This window comes from Xyrauchen texanus, chromosome 12, assembly GCF_025860055.1.
Source record: "Xyrauchen texanus isolate HMW12.3.18 chromosome 12, RBS_HiC_50CHRs, whole genome shotgun sequence".
NCBI classification, from domain to species: Eukaryota; Metazoa; Chordata; class Actinopteri; order Cypriniformes; family Catostomidae; genus Xyrauchen; species Xyrauchen texanus.
This window is the reverse complement of record NC_068287.1, coordinates 5,232,668-5,247,791: the sequence shown is the minus strand read 5'-3', so window position 1 is coordinate 5,247,791 and position 15,124 is coordinate 5,232,668.

Sequence of the window (15,124 nt, the reverse complement as noted above, 5' to 3'; positions counted from 1 at the left end):
CCCTAGCCCTCTGGGCCGTGAATTCAGCAGAGGATACTGAAACTACTTTGTACTGGAATAGGTGCTCCACAGGACGGGCCCGTGTGTGGATTAATCCCCCTGTGTGTATTTTCCACGGTACAGTCCCTCTACGGGTGGACCCGCGTCTCCCTTGGGCTGTCCCCACTGCCCCCCAGTCACCGTGTTTGTAGCAACTCCTCCCTCACAGCAGGTAGGATCTACCACCGCGCCATTCCCACACGTGTCCTGAAAACCCATGTGACGTATTCCGCCAATCTTTACCTCCCCCCAGCCTGGGCAGGTGGTGGTCTCCGTGGGGTCTTTTCCCCCTGAAAGAATAGGAGTTGGAAAGGAACGCCTTCCCTGATGCATGTGATAGCGTTAAGATGGACAGAGGTTACAACAGTAACCTAGACGTTGTATGTCACATATTGTTGCAGGAAACAGCATTAATATGCTGTGCGGTGGTGAAGTGTAGGTCTCACGAAGAATAGTGCATTCTTCCAGAGTGCATTCTGAATTTCGACAGACACATCGTTGTTATACACAGTGCAGACACATCGTTTCATGAAAGGTGGTTACTACACGAGTCCACCAGTCACTGCTAGTATGTCTGGACAACAAACTACTTTGAAGTATGATACCGGCAGAGACGGCAGCACAAAATATAGTGGCGCATGCCAGCCTCCTCCTCCTCTGCCTTATAAGGAAGTCAAGCACCACAGATATACATTGCCATGTTATAAGCTAACATCTCTATTCCATTCCCCTTCATGTTTTATTTTTTTGATTACTGACTCAATGTCATTGCTACAGCAACCAATGCAGATATGGCAGAAAATGAAGGTGTCCATGGGACATATTGGATCTGATCAATTGAGATACACAGTACGGACAGTCAGTCATGAAGATCAGATTGCGATAAGACACACACAAAAAAATATTTGTTTTTGGACTGACAGTCTGAACATAGCTTTTAATGTGAATCTATATTACTATATCAGTTGTATAGAAATATATTTGGTAAATGTGTTACCATCGTAGTTTATGTGCATTTCTTCTTACCGAACAAAAAATATTGTCCACCTCAAGCGAGCTTATACTTTTTTTTAACCATTATTTTTGGAAATTTTTATTCGTATCTTGGTGTTTCCGTACAGTATTCTTTATGCGCTATCCCAACATTTACATAAAAATACATGGATGGAAACCCATCTACTGAGCATCCCGACATCACGACATCGGTTTGAACAATGGTGTGCGTTTGGGGCAGGACTGTTTGATCTGTTTGTCCGACCAACACCAGATGGGAAGTGTTTAGGAATTTTTTGCAATTCTGCTTGGTGATACCTGTGGTAGAGAAATTCTATTTGAGAAAAAAAAAGACACTCAAAAAAAGTTTTTACAAACACATCTAAGACTGACCCACAAGTTGTACGAGCACTGGAAATTTTACAATAAATTTGACATTTTACAGCAAATTTGACAACAAAACATGTATTTTTATGTACACACTACAAGTTTTATGGGGCACCTAAACTGCCCAACTTATTTCACCTGATATATGCAATTCTTGGATGGGATTGTTTTGTATTTTTGTGACTTGGACAAAATGCCTAATACTGTATTGCAAGGACAAGTAAAGAAAATTAGATGACATTAGGCACATGGCGACTGTTTATGCTGATGCCAACTCAACTAGCAACAAAGCAAATACTACAGCTCTTTGCAAAGTTGGAGAGCATACTCACACCATACATGGACATGCTATCATTTACAACACATGTACAGAGTGCATTCCAAAAGTTATATTGTGTTCTTGTCTGAGATGACTTGGTTTATTTCTCAGTTTCAGAGAATATAAATGGAGCTTGAACAAAGGAGCATCTTAGAAGGTAACATGATGGGTGTTGTGTTGAAGAAACTATACCAAAAAGTTAATATTTTTGCCAGAAGTGAAAAAGCTAGAGCTAGTTTAGAAGATGTGGTTCATATTTGTATAGCATTCAACAGTGTCTCGCTGCAGTAATTCTGTAACATCAGCCGAGATCATCCTCACAATCTACATCCCTGATTACTGACATATATATACAGGCAGCTCAAACTCTGCTGCTGAATTGGAGATGGATCAGTCTCTGTTTCGCGAGCTTCTCCAAAGTGTCTGGAATGGCTGTTGACACTCCCAGCCTTTAATGTTGGATCAAGAAAAACTTCAACTCATTACTCTTTTCAACCCACCCCTCCATTTTTAACTGCTTTCAAATGTTTAATAAGTAACCAACCTTGGTCACCCCGCTGCGAATGGGACTCGAACCGACGTCTATGGCGTGGGAGGCAGGAGCACTAACAAGGAGACTATAGGCAGTAAGATTTGCAGTGTGCAAGAATATTAGAGTGCAATTCTGCTGCATGTTGTAAGTTAAGGAAAAAAACCAGAAACATTTCTGGAATATCTAGAAATAAAGCAAAGCACAAAGAGTATGGCACTTATACAGTTCACAAAACCCAAATGCAGTTTTCTTGCAATACACTGCTTTCTGGTGTCCATGTAAATATAGTCAGTGCCTGTTCAGGTAAGACAGAACTTTTTGTTTCCTATAACAAACAACCCAAGCTTTCTAGGTACTCTGCTAACACAATAAGAAAAACAAGCAAGCAAACCTTCACTACTGGAAACTTATTGGCGTCAGGTTATTGTGACGCTTTTGAATTAGTAACGGAGGCTTGGGCGCATCTTTCGAACTAGCAATGGTACATCCTGAATCTGTGGTATAAGAAAGTAGTTCCACACACACATGCATTTTTTTGGGACAGCCCTTAGTTTTCCGTAGTTATTTTTTACTTGTTTGTTGAAATGTTGTATAAAAGCAATATCACTTGAGCAAGAGTTCCATTTAGTCCGTGCATACCAGCATGGCATTTACCTGCGGCCGAATCACAAAAGTGCTGATATACAGCTATAACAGCACTCTTGCTCATGTGATATGGCTTTAATATACACTCAAGGAGAACTTTATTAGGAACACTATGGTCCTACTAAAGTGCCTGACATGGTCTTCTGCTGTTGTAACCCATCTGCCTCAAGGTTTGATGTGTTGTGCATTCTGAGATGATATTCTGCTCACAACAATTGCACAGAGGGGTTATCTGAGTTGCCGTAGTCTTTCTGTCAGCTCGAACCAGTTTGGCCATTCGCCATTGACCACTCTCATCAACAAGGCATTTCTGACCACAGAACTGCCGCTCACTGAATGTTTTTGGTTTTTGGCACCATTCGGAGTAAACTCTAGAGACTGTTGTGTGTGAAAGTCCCAGGAGATCAGCAGTTACAGAAATACTCAAACCAGCCCGTCTGGCACCAACAATCATACCACGGTCCAAATCAAAACATTTTCCCCAGTCTGATGGCCCTTATGATTTTATGCACTGTACTGCTGCCACAAGATTGGCTGAATAGATAATTGCATGAATAAGTAGGTGTACAGGTGTACCTATTAAAGTGGTCTGTGAATGTATAATTTAAATACATGGGGGGGGTACAGTCTTGTACATTTTGACTGCTTAAGACTGAAAACTTCTGGTTAAACTGATTCCAAAGGCACAATTATCGGAGCAAAATCTGCCATGATGAAAGACTGGGAGCCCCCCTTATGCGACTCAACGTCTTGTTTATTTACCTTCAAAATTACACCCCTCTCTTCCTGTGTCATGTTTTTCTGTTCCAATTTGCTTTGTTATGCTTCCTCTAAAACCGAACAACTATGCGTGTGGTCACAGTAATTCTAACAGGCTGACACTCTCTCTGCGCACAAACACACACACATTCCGCTCTGTGCCCTCTCACCTCCATGACACCTTCAACTATACCACATTGCAGGACAGCGAGGGGAAAGGGGAACTTCAAAGTGGCTGGAGGGGGGTGCTCATTTATCCTGCCACTTGTCATCATCTAAGGGGCTTTGCTGCCTCCCTTATTACTTTAATCAATTCCAACTGCTTCAAGAGGCTTTGATGGGGAGCGGAGCGAAGCATGCTGGAAGCACCTGCTGCTGAGCGGAGCACAGGTGGCCTACAGAGCCACGACGGGGTGAGACTCAAGACCCCTTTACAAGGAGGCAATAACACTGCTGGTAACCAGCAGGCATTCCAACTGGCCAATCTTCACATGGCATTGCTGCAGTTAAACTACTAAACAACATAAAAGTTGAACAGACTGATAAAAACAAGATAACAAGTAAAATGACTAATAAAAATGTGAATGTTTTTTTATTTAATTAGTCATACATGAAAAACATACACAGTCAAGACAAGATTGCTGAAATTGGAAAGCTGCAAAGGAAGTGAAGTGAAATCCAGGTTGTTTGTGATCCGTAGAACTAGGTAACATCGCCATCTTGTGGTTCCATAGCGCAAAAATGATACATTAGACTGTAAGAGAAACTGCAGAATACTTGTTACAGAATACGCAAAATGATGCATTGCAGACTGATAGCAAACAATAATAATATTTGACATTCATTTTCATAAAAAATCAGTTCAGTAAAAACATTTAGAGCACAGAGCTGCAATTTTTTAAAATTGTTTTTTACATAAAATGAAAGTGAAACAAATAAATTATGAATTAAGATGGAAATTACTAAAAGTGCTAGTTCACCCAAAAAAATGTAAAATCTCTCATCATTTACTCACCCTCATGCATCCCAGATGTGTATGACTTTTTCTTCTGCTGAACACAAACAAAGATTTTTTAGAAGAATATCTCCGCTCTCTAGGCCCATACAATGGAAGTCAACATCGTACAAAACTTTGAAGCTACAAAAAGCAAATAAAGACAGCATAAAAGCAGAAGAGAGAAGAACTTTAGTGAATGCGCATAGGAGAGCTGTTTGAAAGTTTATTTATAGTAAAAAAGGACTTTAAAAAAATTATCTGTTTCTCATCCACACCTGTCATATCACTTCTGAAGACATTGATTTTACCACTGGAGTCTTATGGATTAATTTTATGCTGCTTTTATATGCTTTTTGGAGCTTCAAAGTTCTGGTCACCATTCACTTACATGTATATTGTATGGCCAAACAGAGCTAAGATATTCTTCTGAAAATGTTAATTTGTGTTCTACAAAAAAAAAAAATTCAGCATTTCGAAAGTGCTCTCTATTACCACATACTTTGTAAAAAGATGACGTTAGGAATCATTAGTATGGATATGGTATTAGAAGAGAGCTTTGAACAACCTTTAACTCAATATAAACAGTGTCACAGTTCTCACTGTCGTCCTGATTAACTGTTCTGCCACCTTTAAAGCATTAAGACATCACATTAATAGCATTAAAAGAAATAACCTCATATAGATCATATAATACATTAGCAATTCTCCAAACTATTATTTGGGGTTGTATGTACGACTGCTCAAGATAGAACAGAGTTATTTTCCAGATTAACTTTTGCAAATGGAATGAAGTATAGTTTGTTTTACCTTCAACAAACACTTTCAGCATCTCAGCCATGAGCAGCACAGCATCACTATGCTGTGGAAGAAAAATATGGTGAAACCACCTAAACCCGGATTCTTAACAGTTCTATGAAGACAACGTGTCAGATAATTCTAAATCATTGGGCTCTGGAGACATTAAAAGACACTTAAATGCTGAAGCTGATACCCCAGACAGGGCCGCAAACCAGGGACTCTGTTTGGACTGTGTGGCGGGAGAGATTCAGCATCAGCTGTCCAGTATGTTGGCAATGCTGGTGAAGGTTGTAGCTGACTTGGATGATCTTGCTGTAACCTTTCAATTGATTACGGCCATTGAGACTAAATTCACTGAGTGGGTTACAAGAATGGGGGACGTTGGGAAATGGATCGATTATCTGCTAACATGCCATCAACCATGGATTTGCAACGCATTTGGGAAAAACTGGAGGATTTGGCCGAGGTAAGGTGCAATTCCTAGACATGCTCTTCCAGAGTCTGCATGACATAACAGGCCATAAGCTGGAAATCGAGCGAGCTAACAGAGTCCCAGCTCGGAGATCTGCTAAGGGAGACAGGCCCCAATCAATTCTGGCCAAATTTCTGAGATCATCCGATAAAGTTCTTGTGTTACGTGAGGTGAGGAGTAAAGGAAAGCTTTCTTGGAAGAACCACAGCATTTTCTTGTTCCCAGACTTTGCAAATTTGACCGTTGAAACCTGATTGATTCAGGGAATGCAAGAATCTCTTACATCAATAGAAGGTCACTTTTGCTCTGATGTTTCCGGCCAAACTGAGAATAGATACTAAGGATGGCTGTAGAGACTATACATGCCCACAGCAAGCATTGTCCTTCATAAAGACAATCGAATGTGTAAGCCATTTGGTGATTTTCATGTTGCTGTCTAGTGGGCCTGACTCACTGAACATTCACTTGTCTGTCCGAGGAAGCTGGGTACCTTTTTCAGGGTTTATTTGTGCTGGTTCCTCTTAGCAGCTGGAATTATTTTGTGTAAGATCATTTCTTCGAGACAGCTTGTGGGTAAATCTGCAAAACCTGGGTTGTGATTCCACTCCCTTAATCAGGGATAAAGGCCGACTGGAAGCTGCATTGTGTGTGTGAGAGAGAGAGAGAGAGAGAGAGAGAGAGAGAGAGAGAGAGAGAGAGAGAGAGAGAGAGAGATTTACGGACAGCTGTCCGACACCTTTGTGTGTTTGTCTTTTTGTTTCAGATTTATATTAAAACTATTATTTATATTGTCAAGTCCCTCATTTCATCTGTCGTTGATTGCTCAGTTGGAAACATCTTAGTCTGAGATCACGCCCTGTTGAGTTTAGAAGTGTTGCCACATACAGAGAAAAAAAATCATTCAGCTTTAATGTATCCCCCCAAAGTCCTGAATTCCAACAAATGTTAAAGGCTGCAATCAATGTTTATATGGAGATCAACTGGTCCTCAGTATCCTCAGTGGGTGTAGATTGGGAGGCACTAAAGGTGGTTCATAGGGGCCGGAACGTACATTATGCCTCATTCATCAAAAAATCCTAAGCACGAGAACTCGTGGAGTTGGAAGGGAATATTAAAAGTGCCGAGGAAGAGATGAAGTGCCGAATGTCGTCTGATGTCCTCAGAGAACTGACCCAATTAAAATACAGATATAATACTATTTTGTCACAGAAAGTGGAGTTTTGGCTATTCAGGGCAAGACAGTCATACTTTGAGTCAGGGGACAAAGCAGGCATGCTTTTGGCAATATGTATAAAGCAAAGAGAATCTTTTTCTACCTTCCCTCAGTGAAATCTGCTGGTGGTAAAATATTTACCTCAGCCATTGATATTAATAATGCTTTTAAAGAATTCTATCTGGATCTCTATAGTTCCACATCTTCGTCTACTGATGAAGATATTAGAAACTTTGTGGAACCATTAGAACTCCCTAAACTGACGATTGAGCTAAAAGTTATCTTGATTCTGAAATAAACTTGGAGGAGCTTGATGAGGTAATTAAGGCCTTGCCTACAGGCAAGGCTCCATGGCCAGATGGCTTTGCCACTTAATTTTTTAGATCATTATGCTACAGAACTGGCTCCAATTTTGTTAGAAGTTCATACAGAATCATTAAAGAATGGAAAGCTTCTGCCAACCATGACGCAAGCCTGGATCAGTCTGATTCAAGTTATGACATCTCTTATACATACAGATCAGGTGGGGTTTATTTATGGGTGGCAGCTCTTCTGATAACATTAGGCGTTTCATTAATATTATGTGGTCAGTGGCGAATGATCAGACTCCGGCCGATGCCATCTCACTTGATGCCAAAAATGCTTTGATAGGTAGAATGGGATTATCTTTTTAAGCTTCTGGAAATATACAGGTTCGGGAATACTTTTAATGGATGGATTAAGTTACTTTATAGACACCCGGTAGCGGCAAACAAATGGATTCATTTCCGATTATTTAACTCTGGATAGGGGCACCCGGCTTGCCCGGGTTGCTCTCTTTCCCCATTATTGCTCTGTCTTGCCCTGGAACCATTAGCAGCCCCGATAAGAAAGGAAGATGGCACATAAACTTGATTTATGCAGATAATATTTTATTATTTGTCTTCGACCACACTAGATCTATGTCTTGGCTTTTATTAATTATTAATTCATTTTCTAAGTTCTCAGCATACAGAGTCAATTGGTCTAAATCTGAAGCTTTGCCTCTGACAGCATATTGCCCATTAACGGCTTTTCAGCCGAGCCCCTTCCAGTGGCCCAAACAGGGCATTAAGTATTTGGGCATTTATTCCCAGCAAATGTGTGTGATTTAGTTAATTTTGACCCCTTAATAAAAAGGTTTACGAGTAATGTTGGCAGCTGGGCTTCATTACATTTATCGATGATTGGGAATGTTAATGTTATTAAAATTAATTGTATTTCAAAATTCAACTACCTGCTACTATATCTCCCTGTAGATGTCCCCCTCTCTTATTTCAAGCAATTAGATAGCATAGTGAAGTCCTTCATTTGGAATGTTAAGCGTACCAGATTACATTTCAATAAGTTATATATGCTGATTGAGAAAGGTGGGCTAGGCCTACACAAGATTTAGTTTTATTATTATGCATTCGGTCTCAGACATTTGGCTTATTGGTTGCTTCCAACTGAGAGAGCCCCTGAAGTTGTTGCCCCTATTTTGCCATTACAAAACTTTTCTATTAAACTAAGAGGAGAAGTTAAGTTACACCCTGTTATCTCGTATTTGTACTCGGTATGGACAAAAGTATCCAGAGTGTTTAATTTGGACATTTATTTAAATGTTGACTCAAGCATTTGTATGAACCCAAATAATAAGTCCCCTTACTGCTGGCCAGAGTTGATTGTGAGGGGGTTACTACACTCGGTGACCTATATGAGAGTGGAGTGTTGAGATCTTTTAAAAATATGGTTCAACATTTTAGTATTCCCAGACCTTTAGGTATTTACAGCTGTGCCAGATACCGTGGAAGTAGTGATTACTGCTTTTGGAAAAGGTCATGAGGCATCAGTGTATTACTCCCAGTTAGTTCAGAGTCTGGGGGATGTGGCTTCAACTTCTCTCAAGAGATAATGTGAGAAAGATTTAAACTTGGTATTGGAGGAGGTAGTGTGTGCTAGGATTCTAAAAAACATCAAGTCTGCATCTAGAGATGCAAGGGTGCACCTATGCAATATAAGATTTTGCATAGATTCTATTGGACCCCTCTTGATTGTATAGGCTTGGCCTTAAAGACCCACCAACCTGCTGGCGATGCCAGTCAGAAGACACAGACATGTCCCATGTTTTTTTGGGGATGTGTTAAGATCCAGGAATTTTGGTTGAGGGTCCAGAGCTTTGTGTGTGACATACTGGACACTATACAGTATAGTATAAATGGTTATAAGTTGGATAATTCTGTGGTTAAATGTATTCTTGTCTTTGTTGGAATCAATACAAAATGTTAATAACAACAACAACAACTAGTGTCCCATCTCTAATTAGTCAGTCACTTTGTTATATTTAATGGTCAAAAGAAAGTTACTCATACAATTTTAGTTAATCAAGCTATTATATATATATATATATATATATATATATATATATATATATATATATATATATATATATATATATATATATATATGTATGTATATATATATATATATATAAACAGCTCTGAAAAAACTATAAAGACCATTGCAAAATGATCAGTTTCTCTGGGTTTACTATTTATAGGAATGTGTTTGAGTGAAATTATTTTTTTTATTTATTCTATAAAGTATTGACAAAATTTCTCCCAAACTCCAAATAAAAATATTGTAATTTAGATCATTTATTTGCATAAAATGACAACTGGTCAAAATAACAAAAAATAACAAAATATTTTCTTTTAATAATGAAAAAACAAAAATTAAATATTGAGTGTAGGTTTATTACATTATGCTTTGTGTTATATAACCCTGGAATTAGTTGTATAAACTGAATTTCCACAGCTGTGAGGGGGTTTGTATTAAAGCTGCTTAGAGAGCGACAGTAAATCTGGCATCTTCTCCCATCTGACTGTCTATATCACCGCTCTCTATTTATTAACTCTTCTGGAAAGTCAGTTAAATGTAAGAGTGGATTTTTTTCTTTTGGTCTTGGAGCAAATGGGTAAGTGAAAATAATATTTGCTGTGGTCTCCCATTCACTGCTGTCGATTTTATATTGTGACTTAGGTAGTTTTCACACTGGGCACGGTTTCTACACGTTTCAGACTCGTGTATGATTCTGTTGAATCCCGGTGCTTTTACGTCATCGACTTGAATCATCACAAACGTGCACATGATGGAAAGAAATGTGTGTGTTTGTTATTCATTTTGTGACATTATGCACACCAACATAAATGACACTGCACCTCTGTGCTTTGCATAGTGTCATTCAGCAGTTGTACATGTCCAGGGGAAGGAGACTATATCTGATGCTCCAAATGATCTTTTTTGAGGACACAGCTGGTTGCACTCACTCATGTATATAAAAGGCACCTCATCTTTACTGTGTCCTGCAACACTTCCCTGCCACTCATGACGCATGTGTTTGTTTTTGTGCAACTGATGATGCAATGCACAAGTGATTTTATTTCCTGAACAAGTGCGGACCCCAGTGCAAGGCTGCGTTCCATTTAAAATTTGCAACCCCTCACAAACTTTATTCCGTCTCATGGACTTGGATGTACGTCACTGCTTACGTTGCGCAAGTGTCCACTACTGGTGGAAGATGTGCAATGGGTTTAACTGGAACACATTTAACCCTTGATCACTTGGAGCATGTTGAAGGCTGATGTCAATTTGTGGAATTATTTAGTGATTTTTGCACCTAAGAAAACAATGTTTTCTGAGATTGATTTCAGAGACATATCTATAAATCTCGTATGTTATATTTTGTATTTTTTGGGGGGGGGGATTAGAATTAATTGTTAGAAAGGATTCATCAAGATTTACACGAACGAAAATGTTAACATAACAAAAGCTAACATAACTGATAAACCGTTCAAGGTAGCTACAAGTATTATGCTGTTAAATCTCAATATAAATTTTCTGAACTGCTTAACTGACCTAACTTCACTTCCATCATACATAAGGGTTGTGTGGGGGTGGGGTTGATAAAGGGTAATCTGCTGTCACATCACAATTGAGATTATTTGTGGGATATGGATCTGCCTGAAGCGTACATCAGAGTAAGCTCGCTCCCTCTGTCAAAATCGAGGGGTTAAGGGTCTGTTAACAGAAACTTCCCTCGCTCACTTAACGAAGTGGAACAGACTTCCAAAATGGTGGCGGGGATTCCCCCGAGGGGAAGTGCTTAGGGGAGTTAGAAAGTTGATGTTAAAAGTGAAGTGGAACGCAGCCCAGGTTGCTCAGATCACCTCCTACAGGTAGTGGTACCTACACATGAACCTTTCATGCATACTGTGCTCTGTTTCAGACTAAACTGTCAGTGTGTTCAATGGGAGAGCATATGATTTATGTGAGAATGTTCATGCTGAATTTTACTGAGCTTGCTCGAAGCTGCAAGCGGCTGGATCCGCAGGCATGGGCCCACACGGTAGGATGAACAGGATGAATCCTCGAGTGTGGACTCATGTGGCGTTTAACAGGAAGACCCCATGTTTTTGTGTGAAAGGTTTATGCTGCAAATAAGCAAGAACTCACCCTGCTGTTTGAATTGGTTGAGCAAGGCATTTCGATTTATTTGAGAAGACGGCCGAGGTATGGAAGTGGGCTCTCGACCAGTGTGCAGCCCACTTATTGCCCTTACTCTCCAGGGAGGTGCAGCTAGCGGCACAACAACTTCCCGCCGCCACCCTCCTTAACTATTAACATCTGAGGAAAGCCATCCAGCAACGGGTTGGTCGTAGCCCTGAACAGAGTCGTCAGCTCTTCGGATCCCTGAGCTTCGGGAGGCATGACCGCCCGTTCGCTTTTGCTGGCCGGAAATTGTTGCTGGCAGAGAAAACCCGTGGCTCCGTGGATGATGGAGTGGTACTGGAGTAGTTCGTCTCCAAGCTTCCTCGAGGAATGTCCGAGTGGGTCCAGTGCCACCATACAGCATCACTGGAGGAGGCCGTCCAGCTGGCAGAGGACTACATGGTGGCATTTTCAGGAGGCAGTGATGCAGTGTTTTTTTCTTCCCCCCCTTCTCGTCCCTCCCACCTGTGCCCTGTTCCGGCTCCCTGGAAGAGGGGAGGAGCCCCACCCAAACCCCTCTCCTTGTCCGTCCCTCCTACTCCCCCTGTCTCTCTCTCCGCTCTCCTCCCCAGGTTGGTGAGACCACCCCCATGAGTGTGAAAGGAAAGCCTGGGCCGGTCTGTTGGGGCTGCAGGGAAGCCGGGCACTGCCAGGATCAATGTCAGGGGATGGAGGTGGGGACACTGATCCAGATCCCTGACACTCCACAGGCCGCCCCTGATTAGGCGGGGGTGTATCGGATACTGGTAAAGGTAAAAGGGATACACATCAAGCTTTGGTGGATTCAGATTGTTCCCAAACCTCTATCCACCAACACTTGGTGCAAGACAGGGCATTGGATAAGTATAAATGGGTGAGGGGTCTGTGTGTGTGTGTGTGCATGGTGACATTCACAAGTTTCCGGTGGTTACCATTGAGATACGATTCAGGGTAAAAAGGCATAGAGTCAATGGTTAATTCCCGCCTCACCCCTCCACTAATTCTGGGAACCAATTGACCTGGCTTTAAAAATGTATTGAGGGTAATTTGTTTGGATGGGTCCTGCAAAGTGGTGTTGCGGTGTGTGATGTGCGACGCTATATCTGGAGAGGTGGTGCCAGGGCCGTTGATGACTGCTTTGCATCATGAGGACGCAAACGAGGGAACTCCCATACTCAGGGCTTCCCTGAGGGGTATTTCCCTCTGGAGCAGTCATGTGACAAGTCCCTCAAGCACTCCTTTGACCAAGTGAAAGTAATAGATGGTCCAGCCTAATGTTGTGCTCACATACCCATACTTCTCTATTATCAAAGAGCAGTTGTATCGAGTGAGGCAGGATTTTCAGACCAAAGAGAATACAACTCAGCTATTAGTACCAAAGAGCATCAGGAAACACTCTTCCAGGCAGCTCAATATAACCCAATGTCTGGTCACCTAGGTCACGACAATACTTTTAATCGTGTAATGGCCAGTGTCTTTTTTCCGGACATTCACAGAGATGTACGCAAATGGTCGGTGTGTGCTTTGAATGTCAGTTGGTGAATCCACCAGCAATGATTGAAATGGGCATAATAGAAGAGTCACACAGCGATTGGGCCAGCCCGATAGTTCTGGTATTGAAGAGCAATGGCTCAGTCTGGTTCTGTGATGACTACCAGAAAGTGAACGCGGTGTTCAAATTTTATGATTATCCAATGCCGCGAATTGACGAGCTATTCGATCGGTTGGGTGCGGCTCAATTTTACTCAATGCTGGACTTAACAAAGAGTTATTGGCAGATCCCTTTAACTCCAATATCCTGAGAAAAAATGGCTTTTCCAACACCATTCAGATTACGGCAATTTGTGACGCTTCCGTTCTGTTTGATCGGAGCCCCAGCCACAATTCAGCACCTCATGGACAAGATCCTCAGACCATATATGGCATATGATGCTACATATCTAGACAATATCGTCATTTATAGTAATGACTGGCAGCGGCATATGCAACATCTTAGGGCAGTCCTGAGAGTGCTGCGGCAGGTGGGACTCACTGCCAACCCGAAGAATTGTGCAATTGGGCAGGTGGAAGTTAGGTATCTAAGGTTCCACTTGGGTCAATGGCAGGTGCGTCCACAGGTTAACAAAACTGCAGCTATCGCAGCCTGCCTGTCACCCAAGACCAAAAAGGCAGTTTGAATCTGTTCCAGTGGACAGAGTTGTGCCAACAGGCTTTCCTGAAGGTAAACTCTGCACTTTGTGGGAGGCTGCTTTTACATGCACCTGACAACTCTCTCCCCTTTATTTTGCAGACTGATTCATTTTATGTGGCATGGGAAGGTGCTCTCGCAGGAGGTGGGAGAGGAGGAATGGCCAATGCAGTTTATTAGTAACAAGCTCTCCTTCAGGGAGACAAAATATATTACCTTTGAGAAGGAGTGTCTTGCGATTAAGTGGGCTGTTCTTACCCTATTCTACTACCTGATGGGGCAGGCCTTCACCCTCTGCTCTGATCACACTCCTCTGCAGTGTCTCCACCACATGAAGGATACTAACATGCGGATCACCCATTGGTATCTGGCTCTTCACCCCTAAAATTTGAGGTAGTCCACAGACCAGGGGTACAGATGGTTATGGTTTACTTTCTCTCCAGAAATGGGGGGGGTAGTAGGCAGGCTGGATGTTGTCCTGGCCTGAGTCCACAGCATGCCCATGTGTGAACCTTTGCCCAATCCTAATTGCCGAATACGCTGATGTGTGAGCAAAATTTCATTACATTTTAAGCATGCCAACTGCCTCAAAAACACCTAAATATAGGGAGAAAGGAATAATAACAATTAATGTGTTGCCAACAGTATTTAAGATATAAAATATTCCTTTAATATTTTACATCAACAGCGTCTTGACATTATTCTAGAGAATTTTGAAGCAATTCATGTAAACATAAGATAGCTATTTCAAAGTCTGTTAAAAGTGCCATTCTTCCAGCAGCCAGTTGGTGGCACTATGACCATGACCCATAATAGCCACATTAGTGTGCTCAGTCCCCATTACCAAACATACAGCTGAATTGTCATCAAAATCACACAATGCATACAGAAGATATAAGACACTTCCTGTTTTGCATTTTTCACCATAAATGTATTTCTTTGCTATGGCGACAGTTCAAAATATATAAAAATCTGTTCTCAATGTCTTGTCATAATATTGTCTAATTATGGTGACAATCTCTTGAATCACTTGGGAGTATTTAAAAGTTCAGAGGGTGCAATATTCAAAAAATCCAAAATGGCTGACTTCCTGTTGGGTGGACCTAACAACTATTATGAAAGTTGTCTTGAGTTGGCTTGATGAGAACTGTATACAGTATGTACCAAGTTTGGTGACTGTAAGTGAAAATGGGGGTGCGACAGAGGCCGTCTTACATGCCCATTTAAAGGGGGCGCTACAGAGCACCCCTGCATG